At 47.5% G+C, this 15,597-nt stretch overlaps 1 pseudogene; it reads left to right on the forward strand.

Annotated features, from left to right (window-relative positions):
- The first annotated feature begins 5,702 nt into the window (after window positions 1–5,702).
- The window catches only part of LOC112072331 (E3 ubiquitin-protein transferase RMND5B-like), a 10,608-nt pseudogene continuing 713 nt past the window's right edge, over window positions 5,703–15,597 (forward strand).

Genomic DNA, 15,597 nt, shown 5'->3' on the forward strand with positions numbered 1-15,597 from the left:
TGCTACAGACCTCACTTATACTGAATCCTACCTGACAATGTGTTAGACCAGACTGAGACTGCTACACCAACCTTATACTGAAATCTACCTGACAATGTGTTAGACCAGACTGAGACTGCTGCACCCAACCTTATATCCTGAAGTCTACCTGACAATGTGTTAGACCAGACTGAGACTGCTACACCCAACCTTATACTGAATCTACCTGACAATGTGTTAGACCAGCTGAGACTGGCTGCACCCAACCTTATACTGATCTACCTGACAATGTGTTAGACCAGGCTGAGACTGCTACACCCAACCTTATACTGAATCTACCTGACAATGTGTTAGACCAGGACTGAGACTGCTACACCAACCTTATACTGAATCTACCTGACAATGTGTTAGACCAGGCTGAGACTGCTACACCCAACCTTATACTGAACTACCTGACAATGTGTTAGACCAGAACTGAGACTGCTCACCCAACCTTATACTGAATCTACCTGCAACAATGTGTTAGACCAGGCTGAGACTGCTACACCCAACCTTATACTGAATCTACCTGACAATGTGTTAGACCAGACTGAGACTGCTACACACCACCTTATACTGAATCTACCTGAACAATGTGTTAGACCAGACGTGAGACTGCTGCACCCAACTTATACTGAATCTACTGACAATGTGTGACCAGACTGAGACTGCTACACCACCTTATACTGACCTACTGAAACATGTGTTAGACCAGACTGACGACTGCTACCCAACTTATACTGAACTACCTAAATGTGTTAGACGACTGAGACTGCTACACCACCTTATACTGAATCTATATGTTGTACATGTATTACTTCACTAAGATCACTTTATAACAACATACATGACAGGAACAATGCACACTACTATAATGAGCATGTCTATACCAGTAACAGGAAGTAGCCAAAAGGCTGGCTCTCATTTGTATTCCCTGTGACCCTGGCACTCAGAAAACCTTGAACATAGATTGGCACTGCAGGTTGGGTATGGTTGTGTTCTAGTTGGCTTTGTGAATGGATGGTGTTTAGCCAGCTGTGTGGGTATTGCTGTTGATCAAGTAGGTGTAGTTTTTGTATTGGATGCAAGGGGGCTGCTTGTTTCATCTAACCCTGGCTGAACGTAAAACCTCTCCATAGTCGAGGTGCCAAGTCATACTTTCCCCTGAGTCCACCCACTGACACTAGCCCCACAGCAATACAATAAACCCTGAACTCTAGGATGACAGAGACGAGAAGGAGAGAGAGAGAGAGAGGTGGGGAGAGAGGGATGACAAGAGATGGGGAGAGAGAAAGGGTAAGAGAGATGGGGTGGTATTAGAGAGAGAGATGAGAGAGAGAGAGAGAGAGAGGGAAGTGAGAGGAGAGAGAGAGAGAGAGAGAGGAGAGAGAGAGAGAGAGAGAGAGAGAGAGAGGAAGAAGAGAGAGAGAGAGAGAGAGAGAGAGAGAGAGAGAGAGATGAGAAGAGAGAAGAGAGAGGAGAGAGAGAGAGAGAGAGAGAGAGAGAGAGAGAGAGGAACATCTGACATACAATATGCTGAATTTACTGTAATACATGGACAAAAGTGCAGCAGCTATCTGGCTCATGTTTCCAATCTCACTGTTGTGTCAGATAGTGTTACGTGTTCCATGTTCTCTAACCACTATGTGTGTGACTTCTCGCTCGTGTCTGCCTGGGTGAATCTATGTGTAATTAATAAACGTGTCATAAAATAATGCAGGCCAGTTTACTGTTTGGAGTTATCTACAAACCACTGGCAACAAACAAGCCGTGGCTATCTACTGGAGGCCTCTGATCAGTAATACAACTCATAAGCTGGCGAGCAGGAATAGCTAGGAGTGTAGGATGACATCTGCCGTTATAACTTAAGTGATGATCCTAGGATCACGTTTATTTGCCACTTGCATCTTATTTCTTAAGCTGTTGCTGATGGAGAGTAAACTGATTCTAGGCCTGTGGTTAGAGACAGAGTCTGCCCACTTTCTCCAGGGGAATGAGGTCCTCTCTGCCCCCTGACATAATGTCCATACTATACATCCCCAGTCACTGCTAACCTGCATTCCAAAATGGCTCCCTTGTTCCAGGGCTCATGCGTCAAACACGTAGTCTTGACTATGTAATGGAATAGGATGCCTTTTCGGTACTAAGCCACTGTCATTACTGTTATGCCTTAATGAGACAGCTCTCAAGGAGTTTCTACTGGCTGTCAGTAAGAAGGATATAATCAAACTGCTTTATTGGGTTAGTGCCCAGAGGGACCACTGATGTTCCCCGACATGACAAAACAGGGCAGACCAGACACACATCACACACACACATCCGCCGCACGCCACACATGCGATGTTCCCGAAAATTGATTGTACACCACACGACACCACCCGACTCACCACACACACACAACACACACACACACACACACACAACACACACACACACACACACACACAGTGTTTAACATTTCTCTCTAGCTACGAGCAGAACCTTCTCCACCTCAGTAAAGATCTCTCATTGGCACAACATTACACATTAAAACAAAAATCCCTCCAAGAAAGGTATGAGGGGTATTATTAAATCGACTTTCCAAGCAAAGCAGCAACAGACAGGCTAAACATGTACATAGACACAAAGCACACACACACACTCACAACATCCTGTAAAACCAAACATTCCCAGAAGTCTAGTAGGTGCCCGTGTAGCCATTTTGTATCCCCCTCTTCTCCCTTTCCTCTCCCTCTCTCTTTCCTTCCCCTCTCTCTCCTCTTCCCTCTCTTCCTCTCCCTCTCTCCTCCTCTCCCTCTCTCTTCCTCTCCTCTCTTCCACTCCCATATCTTCCATTTCTCTCGCTCTTCTTTTCCATTTTCCTCTCCCTCTCCTCTCTTACTTCTCCCTCTCCTTGCCATTATCCTCATCGCCTTCTCATTCGCATCCCTATTCCATTGCTCCTCTCCTCCTCTTCCAATTCTCTCTTCCCTCTCTTCTCTCCCCTCGTCTCCTCACTCTCCCTCTCTTCCTCTCCCCTCTCTTCCACTCCTTTAGGTTCTTGGGCTCATTTCCGTCTTCCCCTACTCCGCGTTTTTAGTCTCTTCCATTTTGTTCCCTCTCCTCGTTTCCTCTTCGCCGCTTTGGGCTTGGTTTGAGTCGATTTAATACTCCCTCTCCATACCTTTCTGTGCGGGATTTTGTTTTTTTATGTGATTGTGGCAATGAGAGATTTTACTGAGGTGGAAGGTTCGCCTCGTAGTAGAGAGGAATGTAAACACTGGTGTTTGTGTGGTGTGGGTGTTGTGTGTGTGGTGTGTGTGTGTGTGTGTGTGGTTGTGTTGTGTGTGTGTGTGTTGGTGTGTGTTTTGTTGCGGGTGGCGGTGGGTTGTGGTCGTTGTGCGGTGTGTGTTGTGTGTTGTGTCTTGGTCTCGCCCTGTTTTTTGCAGTGTGGGGACAGGTCAGTGGGTCCTCTGACTAACCCAATAAGGCAGTTGATTCTATCCTTTACTTTGACAGCCATTAGTAACTCCTTGGGAAGCTTTGGTCCCGTATCAAGGCAACATAATGAAGTTGGGCTGATTATGAAAAGGCATCCCTATTCCTAATAGTGTAACTACGTTTGGACCCAGAGGCCCTGGACTCAGGGAGCATTTTGAATGTCTATCAAGTGACTGTGGATTAAGTATGACCAATTATTCAGGCGGGCAAGAGAGGATCGTTCTATTCCCTAGGTAGAGTGGGCAGATCTCTGGTTCTAAACACAAGGCTAGAAAAGTTTTTCACTCTCCTCAGCAGACAGACCTTTAGAAATGAAAAGTGAATTGCAATGGCAAACCTGATCCTTGATATGCACTTAAGTAATAAAATAGCGGCGATGTGATGCTACATCCTAGCTTATGCTCTCCAGCTATATGATGTAGTATTGGCTGGATGTAGCAGTCTCAGTCTGGTCTAACACATTGTCAGGTAGATTCAGTATAAGGTTGGGTGTAGCAGTCTCAGTCTGGTCTAACACATTGTCAGGTAGGTTCAGTATAAGGTTGGGTGCAGCAGTCTCAGTCTGGTCTAACACATTGTCAGGTAGGTTCAGTATAAGGTTGGGTGCAGCAGTCTCAGTCTGGTCTAACACGTTGTCAGGTAGGTTCAGTATAAGGTTGGGTGCAGCAGTCTCAGTCTGGTCTAATATACTTTAGTTCCTCCTCAGACAGTAAACTCACATGGGTGTTTATTTCCTGTGCTCCTATCTTTGGGCTGTGATGCTAAACCAAGGCCCAGTCTCATGAGAGGGTATTTTAGAACCAACCAACCCCTTAGTATTCATGACAAACAGGACAGAATAGAAGCCAGCAGGATCACATTTCAAATCTAGCTGTTGTCAACTGCCCTAGTTTGTTGTGATGCCCTTTTTGGGGTGTGATTGTGGTTTGTGAATCTGTCACCTAACTTGTATTAATCCTTAATCCACGTGTGTGTAATGATTGATGTGCATCACTGTAATCTAGCCTATTGGGGGCTTCATAGCACCTTCTAGAAAGATCCCATGCAAAACTCTGTCCAATCTTCTGTTGTGAAGTGTGATTATGCATGTTTAGATCATAAGGAGTTGGAGTTGATTTGACTTGTACAGATGTTCTAATATAATAATAATATATACCATTTAGCAGACGCTTTTATCCAAAGCAACTTACAGTCATGCCTGCATACATTTGTTTACGTATGGGTGGTCCCGGGAATCAAACCCACTATCCCGCCGTTGCAAGAGCCATACCAACTGAGCTGCAGAGAACAACACTTGTCTTACTTACTAGTGTTTCTCTAATCTGTAGTACACCCCTTGCTTGTTTGACCAACGTGCACATGCAGCATAGTAGTGTGAGCTGAGCCATGCACAGTAAGACAATGGGGCAGGTATTACATCTCCAGCTCCAAAACTCTCGTCTCAGTGGAATTTCATTCAAATGTATTTGAAGACTTTCATAGACGTAGAGGTGAGAAAGTGTTGGAGGGAAAATAACTTCTCAGTTGGCATGAGGGGAACTACCGTTGCAACCTTTGTGAGATTGTGATGTGAGCTGTGTGTGGTCGGGGCTGGGTGGCCGCCCAGGCCTCGCTAAAAGAGGCTATGCAGCCTATTTCTTCACTCTGAAACACAAGCTTCTTTAGTTATATCTCCGTTAAGTTTGGTCTCCAGTGACCTAGGCTACACACAGACTCCCAACTATGAAACTGAGATTTGTCTTTCTTTTTATACACTCAGTCTTTGTTGATGCAAGTTAATGAAGCGACAGAATTGAGACTTAGAACTTAATTGAGACATGTCTTATGAGTGACTTTCAGTAATCTACATGCATATTGATGATTTGTGTGTGTGTGTGTGTGTGTGTTTTACATCAATGCCTGTCTGGGGTCATGACCAGATAGTTACATCACAGGTGGGAAATTCCCTGGCCAGCTCCAAGCCACACACCTGTCTGCACCATCGCTATGCAATCTGGCCATAGATCTCCATTCATAACCGTCCATACAGCGCCACCTGGGGTTCGCAATGAACTTGTAGGCTATTGTGAGACAATTTAACATTGGAATCAAATACTACATTTGACTTGTTTTTTACGGATATATGAGTATGTATCAGAGGATGGAACTCTGTAAATATTAAACATTGAATCAAGTCTAAGAACCTTACCTTTATGGTCAAAGTAACTACAGTACTTTTATTATGAAAATCTGAGATGTGCGACACCGGAAGGAAGTTCCGCAGATCGAAGGACAACTGGTGGAGAATCGCTGTTACGACAGGYAAGTGGTCTTTATTTTGACGCTTTATGTTGTCCTTCTAACTAATTTTATATTTTATGACATGTCGTTAATTTATTTTAGAATTGCAACAAATATTAGTGTAATCTGGCTGTCTTTCTAACTATGCAATCGATTAAAATACACCACTATTGCCGAGTCAAACATAAACAGCTTCGGTCCATTGCTAGGTTTACGTTATGCGACAACTTGAAGTGTATGCGAAAGGACAGAATAACAAAACGTAGCTAGCTAGCTACTCACCAACATTTCTTAGCTGTCAATAGGATTGACAGAGGTATGATAATCGACATTGTAACCAAGTGGTGTTTGATACGACTTCTTATGCAGCTAGATAACGTCTAGGTACCAGTAGCTATATAGCTACGCTAGCTGGCTTGGTAATGTTGTTGTGGGTTTGGCTAGTTAGCTTAGCTAACTTGATATTTGTTAACATAGCTGCTACCAGAGCTTTGTTGTGAGTATTTAGTAAGTAGCAAGAACACAGCTGGCTAGATTCTTAGTGTTTCGCTAGCTACTTGTCTTAACTCTGTGTCAGCAAACGATTTGGCTAGTTAGCCTACCGTGCTAACCCTGTGTTGCAGTCGAATGCCATTGGTCGAGGGCTTGAGGCTATGGACAGGGCCTATTAGCTTCAGCGAGCAAACCGGTTCCAAAAGTAGTCTTTTTTTGCATGATGTGTAGTTACATAGTAAATGTTTTATTTGTCAGATGTATACAATTAAAACGAGAAGGGGAAAGTTGCAGAGCGATGTTTTTCAAATGTTTACACCAGGGATGCCTGATGTGTCAATGAGACCAAGACATTTAGGCCTAACAACAGTGATATCCACTTGTTGATCTAGAATAAATTGGTCTTCTTTCATATTTTCTGTTGCCTGTCAATGATTATCAATACTGTCCAAACTGTGCCATTGCACACTTTAGGCTCTAGCAAATCTGATTCAACTAATCAAGTATTTTGTTGACCAGTTATGCTAGTACTAGTAGTGAATCAAAACTGTTGGGGTCATGGGAGGATTGCAAAATGCTGAGCTATTGTTTGTGACCTTGTTCAGTGGTTCTCAAACCTCTCCTTGGGGACCCCCAGCCGTTCCAGGTATTTTATATTTTCTGTAGCTAGCACACCTGATTCAACTAATCATCAAGCCATTGACTAGATCAATCAGATGAGCTACTTCAGGCCCTTGACTAGGTGATTCAGATGAGCTATTTCAGGCCCTTGACTAGGTGAATCAGATGAGCTACTTCAGGCCCTTGACTAGGTGAATCAGATGAGCTACTTCAGGCCCTTGACTAGGTGAATCAGATGAGCTACTTCAAGCCCTTGACTAGGTGAATCAGATGAGCTACTTCAAGCCCTTGACTAGGTGAATCAGATGAACTACTTCAGGGCTACAACAAAATAGTGAAATGTCTGGGGGTCCCTGGGGAGAGGTTTGAATACCGCTGTCCTAGGCCTAGTTCCCTTGGTTATGTGTGTTGTCTCTCCCAGGTGGTAGTGAATGCAGTAGAGTCCCAGTCTAGGTATGGAGCAGTGTGCGTGTGTGGAGCGGGAGCTGGAGAAGGTGCTCCACAGGTTCGTCATGTACGGACACCAGTCAGAGGAACGGCTGGACGAACTACTACGCAGCGTCTGTGAGCTACGGGGACAGCTGGTTACATTCGGTAAGGCCACGCTGTAGTTTAGAAGTAGTGTCCACTCCAGTCATCCGGTACCTTGCAGGTACAGAATGATAGATACCTGCACATACGGTTAAAGGCCCCATATTTGAGGAATTTGATGCACGACTATAACTAAAGCACGGAACAATATGCAATTCATTTATTTAAACAATTCGCCACAAGACAAATGAAACATTGTTTTGCTCCGGTTGCGTGTCATGACTCATGAGTGTTCAGGCACAGAAGTGATTCATAGGTCTCTTTATGTAACTTTCAGCAGGACTACTTTAACCTTTAACCTTGCTGTCTCCTTCATGGCAGAGACATGTATTTACAGAGTTGGGTCAACTTTTGAATATTGTTCTAATTCTAGACATTCAGTTACATAACATTGTTTGAATATTCCCATGTGATGGTAATAGGGTGCTAACCATAGACATATGTCATTATATTTGAAATGGTGCTAACATGGCTGCCATAGAATGTTGTGTAATGTCAATGCATCACAATGCAGAAACCTGATTCTCCCRCCTCTCTAAATACTTCTCCTTCAGGGGTACGAGATGCCGATCTGACGGTGCTGTCTCAGACCATGGCCCAGTGTTGTAAGAACATTAAAGAAACCGTACAGCTGCTGGCCTCCAGACACAAGGACATCCACGGCAGTGTCTCCAAAGTGGGCAAAGCTATCGACAGGGTGAGAGTTTCCCACTAAATGCTTTCATTATAGTATCTTTACAATTTAGAAAAGAGATGATGCAACTTCCTTGTGGTTCAAGACAGTATTATACATTTTAAGCACACAAAGGAGAAATTTATTTCCACTTATCCTTTCGTTGTTTCCTGGCTGTGTTTCTGTAGAACTTTGATGCAGAGGTGAGTGCAGTGGTGGCAGAGACAGTGTGGGACTCACCTGAGAGACAGAAGTACCTGAGTGAGACCATTGTGGAACACCTGTACAGACAAGGCATGCTGAGTGTGGCAGAGGACCTATGTCAGGTAAACAGAACAACTGAGATGAAACAAAAGCCTGCACACCCTGTTGGTCCCCAGAACCAGAATGGAAGACATTTGGTATATTTCATATGCATTAAAACTGCCTGGCTTCTCTTTGTTTGTGTATCTCCCAGGAGTCTGGAGTAGTGATTGACATGAGCATGAAGCAGCCATTTTTGGAACTCAACAGGATCCTGGAGGCCTTGAGGATGCAGGACCTCAGACCAGCACTAGAGTATGTACTGTACCTCCTCTCTGTTATATACTGACCTCAGACCAGCACTAGAGTATGTACTGTACCTCCTCTCTGTTATATACTGACCCTCAGACCACGCACTATGAGTAATGTACTGTACCTCCTCTCTGTTATATACTGACCTAGACCAGCACTAGAGTAGTACTGTACTCCTCTCTGTTATATACTGACCTCAGACCAGCACTAGAGTATGTACTGTACCTCTCTCTGTTATATACTGACTCAGACCAGCACTAGAGTATGTACTGGTACCTCCTTCACTCCTCTCTGTTATTTACTGACCTCAGACCAGCACTAGAGTATGTACTGTACTCTCTACTCCTCTCTGTTATATACTGACCATCAGACCAGCATAGTGTGTACTGTACTCCTCTCCTTAATACTGACCTCAGACCAGCACTAAGAGTGTGTACTGTACTCTCCTCTGTTATATACTGACCTCAGATCAGCACAAGTGTGTACTGTACCTCTCTCTGTATATACTGACCTCAGACGATAGAGTTCTGTAACTCCTTCTGTATATTACTGATCTCAACCACATAGAGTGTGTACTGTACCTCCTCTTGTTATAATACTGACTCAGACAGCACTAGTGTGTACTGTACTCCTCTCTGTTATATTACTGTACCTCAGACCAGCACTAGTGGTGTAATGTACCTCCTCTCTGTTATTAATACTGACCTCAGACCAGCACTAAGTGTGTACTGTACCCCTCTCTGGTTATATACTGACCTCAGACCAGCACTAGAGTGTGTACTGTACCTCCTCTCTGTTATAATACTGACTCAGCCAGCACTAGAGGTGGTGTACTGTACCTCCTCTCTGTTATATACTGACCGTCAACAGGCAGCTAGAGTGTGTACTGTACCTCCTCTCTGTTTACTATACTCGACCGTCAGACCAGCACTAGAGTGTGTACTGTACCTCCGTCTCTGAGGGAGTAAATGTGAATCAAATCCACTTTCGAGCATTGTTGATCCATTCATAACTGATTAACTTTAGACACAATCTGAGATCTGAAAGACTTTGTAGACACCCGGGGGGGGTTTGGGGCATGCGCGGGTGGGGTATGGGGGCTGCGGGGTTGAGGTTCAATTTACTTGAAATTGATTGAGCCCAATCCTGGGGCTCTTTTCACTAGGACCCTAAACCTGAAGGAAAACGTGGAAGGGAACTACAGAATTTGTCCATATAACTTGCTTTCAGTTTGCAACTGTGCTTGCTGCGGTGATTAGGTGGGCACTAAATGATTACAATCCTCTCTCTCCCTGGCTCCGTGGGCAGTAACAAACGGCAGCGCTGCCTGGACCTGAACAGTACCCTGGAGTTCAAGCTGCACACGCCTCTACTTCATCAGCCTGTTAAACGGAGGCATCACCAACCAGCTGGAGGCGCTACAGTACGCCAGGCACTTCCAGCCTTCGCCTCACAGCACCAGAGAGGTAGGAAAACAGACAGCCTGGGCCCTGTTCGGTCAGAGTGGGAACAGATAGAAATGTAGAGGGCAATAAATTATGGTCTGAATGGAAGCATTAACAGTCCACCTCACCGCACCAGAGAGTGTAGTGGACAGACTCCCCTGGCTGGGGGTTCCCTGGTGGTTTTTGAGAGGGGTTAGGGACACGAACTCCTGGCTGGGGGTTCCTGGTGGTTTTGAAGAGGGGTAGTGACAGACTCCCTGGCGGGGGTCCTGGTGGTTTTTGAAGAGTGGGTAGGCGACAGATCTCCCTGGCTGGGGGTTCCTGGTGGTTTTTGAAAGAGGGGTAGTGACAGACTCCCTGGCTGGGGGTTCCTGGTGGTTTTGAAGAGGGGTAGGGACAGACTCCCTGGCTGGGGTTCCTGTGTTTTGAAGAGGGTAGGGACAGACTCCCTGGCTGGGGGTTCCTGGTGGTTTTGAAGAGGGGTAGGGACAGACTCCCTGGCTGGGGGTTCTGGTGGTTTTGGAAAGAACTTTTTGACAGGGAATCATGTTTCAATTAGGCACCAAACGGAAGAAAATCAACTGAAACAGGGAGGAACTGTCCAATAAGAAGAACCTAATCATCAAATGAGAAACTCTAATTGTTGTTTTTGTGTTGCGAAGCATGTTCCCATTGTTGTTTTGTGTTGTCCAAGCATGTTCCGTTGTGTTTTTGTGTTGCAAGCATGTTCCGTTGTTGTTTTGTGTTGCAAGCATGTTCGTTGTGTTTTTTGTGTTTGGCCAAGCATGTTCGTTGTTGTTTGTGTGTTGCAAGGCATGTTCCCGTGTTGTTTTGTTGTTTGCCAAATCCGGTGTTTTTGCAAAGCATGTTCGTTGTTGTTTTGTTGTTGCCAAGCATGGTTCCGCTTGTTTGGTTTTGTGTTGCCAAGCATTCGTTGTTGTCTTGTGTTGCAAGCATGTTCGGTGTTCGTTTTGTGTTGCCAAGCATTTCCGTTGCAATTAGTTTCTTACAGGACTCATAGCTTCTTTCTCTTACCAGTGACTGAACTAGACCTGTTCCAATATCGTGTCAACTGGCACTACCTTCCTCCCTACTTATGACCTGTCTCTGTCAGACATCCTTACTAGACCACTGTCTCTTAGCATCTTATACCTCCTCATGACCATGCTCCTCACTGTACCATAAGTCACCCCTCCCTCCCTGTCCTCTCCCCCAGACGTCATGTAACAGTGCTCCTCTCCCCCGCGCCATGTTACAGTGTCGTCTCTCCCCGCAGTACGTCATGTTCAGTGTCTCCTCTCCCCTCCCAGAGTCCACGTTAACAGTGTCCTCCTCTCCCCCCAGACTCCTTGTTCAACAGTGTTCCTCCCCCCCACGACGTCATGTTAACAGTGGACTTCTCCCTCCCAGACGTCATGTTAACAGTGTTCCTCCCCCCCCAGACGTCCATGTAACAGTGTTTCCCCCCCCGCACGTCCAGTAACGGTCCCTCCCCCAAGTGTTTAACAGTGTTCCTCTCCCTCCAGGTCATTGTTTAACAGTGGTCTCCTCTCCCTCCCAGACGTCCATGTTAAACAGTGTCTCTCTCCCCTCAGACGTCCATGTTAACAGTGTCTCCTCTCCCTCCAGACGTCCATGTTAACAGTGTCTCCTCTCCCCTCCCAGACGTCCATGTTAACAGTGTCTCCTCTCCCTCCCAGACGTCCATGTTAACAGTGTTCCTCTCCCCCGCCAGACGTCCATGTTACACGTGTTCCCCCCCAGACGTCATGTTAACAGTGTCTCCCCTCCCAACGCCATGTAACGATGTCTCCCTCCCGACGTCCATGTTAACAGTGTCTCCCTCTCCCCCTCCCAGACGTCCATGTTAACAGTGTCTCTCTCCCCCCCAGACGTCCATCGTTAACAGGTCTCCTCTCCCCCCCCAGACGTCCATGTTAACCAGTGTCTCCTCTCCCCCCCCGCAGACGTTCATGTTAACAGTGTCTCTCTCCCCTCCCAGACGTCCATGTTTAACAGTGTCTCCCTCCCAGACGTCCATGTTAACACAGTGTCTCCTCTCCCTCCCAGACGTCATGTTAACAGTGTTCCCCTCCCCTCCAGACGTCCACGTTAACAGTGTCTCCTCTCCCCTCCCAGACGTCCATGTTAACAGTGTCTCCTCCTCCCGACGTCCACGTTAAGTGGCTCCCCTCCCAGACGTCCATGTTAACAGTGTCTCCTCTCTCCCTCCAGACGTCCATGTTAAACAGTGTCTGCCTCTCCCCCCAGACATCATTAAGTGTTCACTCTCCCCTCCCAGACGTCCAATGTTACAGTGTCTCCTCTCCCCTCCCAGACGTCCATGTTAACAGTGTCTCCTCTCCCCCAGACTCATTAAGTGTCTCCTCACTCCCCCAGCCGCTGTAAAGTGTCCTCCCCCACGACTCCATGTTAACAGTGTCTCCTCTCCCCTCCAGACGTCCATGTTACAGTGTCTCCTCTCCCCCCAGACGTCCATGTTAACAGTGTTCTCTCCCCTCCCAGACGTCCATGTTAACAGTGTCTCCTCTCCCCCCGAGACGTCCATGTTAACAGTTGTCTCCTCTCTCCCCCAGACGTCCATGTTAACAGTGTCTCCTCTCCCTCCCAGACGTCCATGTTAACAGTGTCTCCTTCCCTCCAACTCATGTTACAGTGTCCTCCTCTCCCCCCAGACGTCATGTTAACAGTGTCTCCTCTCCCCCCCAGACGTCCTGTTACAGTGGTCTCTCTCCCCCAAGACGTCCATGTTAACAGTGTCTCCTCTCCCCCCCAGACTGCATGTTAAAGTGTCTCCTCTCCCCCCCAGAGTCCATGTTTAACAGTGTCTCTCTTCCCCCAGACGTCCATGTTAACAGTGTCTCCTCTCCCCCCCAGAGTCATGTGTACAGTGTCCCTCTCCCCCCAGACGTCCATGTTAACAGTGTCTCTCTCCCTCCCAGACGTCCCATGTTAACAGTGTCTCTCTCCCTCCAGACGTCTGTTAGTGTTCCTCTCCCCCCCCAGACGTCCATGTTTAACAGTGCTCCTCTCCCCCAGACGTCCATGTTAAAAACAGTGTCCTCCTCTCCCCCCAGACGTCCATGTTAACAGTGTTCCCTCTCCCCCCTAGGCGTCCATGTTACAGTGTCTCCTCTCCCACTCCCAGACGTCCATGTTTAGACAGTGTCTCCCTCCCTCCGACGTCCATGTTAAACAGTGTCTCCTCTCCTCCAGACGTCCATGTAACAGTGTCTCCTCTCCCCCCCAGCACGTCCATGTGACAGTGTCTCCTTCCCCCCAGACGTCATGTTAACAGTGTCTCCTCCTCCTCCAGAAGTTCCATTAGTTAACAGTGTGTCTCTCTCTCCCCTCCCAGACGTCCATGTTAAGCAGTGGTCTCCTCTCCCCTCCCAGACGTCCATGTTAAACAGTGTCTCCTCTCCCCCCCAGACGTCCATGTTACAGTGTCCTCCTTCCCCCCCAGACGTCCATGTTTAACAGTGTTCCTCTCCCCCCAGACGTCCATGTTACAGTGTCTCTCTCCCCCCCCAGACGTCCATGTTAAAGTGTCTCTTCCCCTCCCAGACGTCATCGTTAACAGTGTCTCCTCTCCCCCCCAGAACGTCCATGTTAACAGTGTCTCCTCTCCCCCAGACGTCCATGTTAACACGTGTCTCCTCTCCCCCCCAGACGTCCATGTTAACAGTGTCTCCTCTCCCCTCCCAGACGTCATGTTAACAGTGTCTACTCTCCCCCCCAAGACGTCCATGTTAACAGTGTCTCCTCTCCCCCCCAGACGTCCATCGTTAACAGTGTCTCCTCTCCCCCAGACGTCATGTTAACAGTGTCTCCATCTCCCCCCAGACGCCATGTTAAGTGTCCTCCTCTCCCCTCCCAGACGTCCATGTTAACAGTGTCTTCCTCTCCCCTCCCAGACGTCCATGTTAACAGTGTCTCCTCTCCCCCCCAGACGCTCCATGTTAACAGTGTCTCCTCTCCCCCCAGACGTCCATGTTAACAATTCTCCTCTCCCCCCCTAGACGTCCATGTTAACAGTGTTCCTCTCCCCTCCCAGACGTCACATGTAACAGTGTCTCCTCTCCCTCCCAGACGTCCATGTTACCAGTGTTCTCCTCTCGCCCCCCCAGACGTCCTGTAACAGTGTCTCCTCCCCCCCAGACGTTCCATGTTAACAGTGGTCTCTCTCCCTCCCAGACGTCCATGTTAAACAGTGTCCCTCTCCCCCTCCAGACTCCAATGTTAACAAGTGTCTCCTCTCCCCCCAGACGTCCATGTTAACAGGTGTCTCCCCTCCCAGACGTCCATGTTTAACAGTGTCCTCCTCTCCCCCCCCAGACGGTCCATTGTAATCAGTGGTCTCCTCCCCCCCCGCCAGACGTTCCATGTTACAGTGTCTCCCTCCAAGACGTCCATGTTAACCAGTGTCTCCTCTCCCCCCCAGAGCATTCATTAAGTGTCTTCCTCTCCCCCAGACATCCAGATCCTCATGGGTAGTGCTGGTGTACCTGCGGCACGCATAGAGAACTCTCCCTACCTGCTCTCTGCTAGAGACCAACCAGTGGGCTGAGATCTGTAACAGCTTCACCAGGGGACGCCTGGCGCGCTGCTGGGGGCTATCTGTAGAGTCACCTCTCAGGTGTCAGTTAGACACCACCACAACACACACAACCACACACACCACACACCACAACAACACACACAACACACACACACACACACACACACACCGACCGGTTGAGAGCTTCAAGTTCCTTGTTGTCCAATCAAGGCAAACTATCATGGTTCTCAAAACACACTAGGACAGTTTGTAGGGCAACAAAAACCTATCCCCTCAGAACGGACTGAAAAGATTTTGCATGGGGTCCTCAGATCCTTCAGTAAGTGTTTTACAGCTGCATCGGAGACCAGTCTGACGAGTTTGCATCACTCTGGTAATGGAACTGCTCAGCCCGCGACCGCAAGTGCACTACAGCAGGGTTAGTGCGTACAGCCCAGTACATCAATGGGGCCCAAGCTTCTTGCCATCAGGACTTCTATACCAGGCGGTTGGTCAGAGGAAGGCCCTAAACCTTGTCACAGACTCGAGCACCCTCGTCATAGACTTGTTCTCTCTGCTAACCGCACGGCAAGCGGTACCGGAGCGCAAGTCTGTCCAAGAGGCTTTCTAAACGCTTCTTCCCCAAGCCATAAGAACTCCTGAACGCTTAATCTTAAGGGCTACCAGAACCCTCTTTTACACTGCTGCTACTCTGTTTTAATCTATGCATAGTCCACTTTAACTCTACCTACATGTAATATACTTCAACTAACAGTGTTCCGAGCACATTGACCTGTACCGGTACCCCCTGTATATGCTCCACATTGACTCTGTACCGGTACCATCCTGTATTATAGCTCCACATTGATCTGTACGCGGTA

The sequence above is a fragment of the Salvelinus sp. IW2-2015 genome, unplaced genomic scaffold (assembly GCF_002910315.2).
Source record: "Salvelinus sp. IW2-2015 unplaced genomic scaffold, ASM291031v2 Un_scaffold1892, whole genome shotgun sequence".
Lineage (NCBI taxonomy): Eukaryota > Metazoa > Chordata > Actinopteri > Salmoniformes > Salmonidae > Salvelinus > Salvelinus sp. IW2-2015.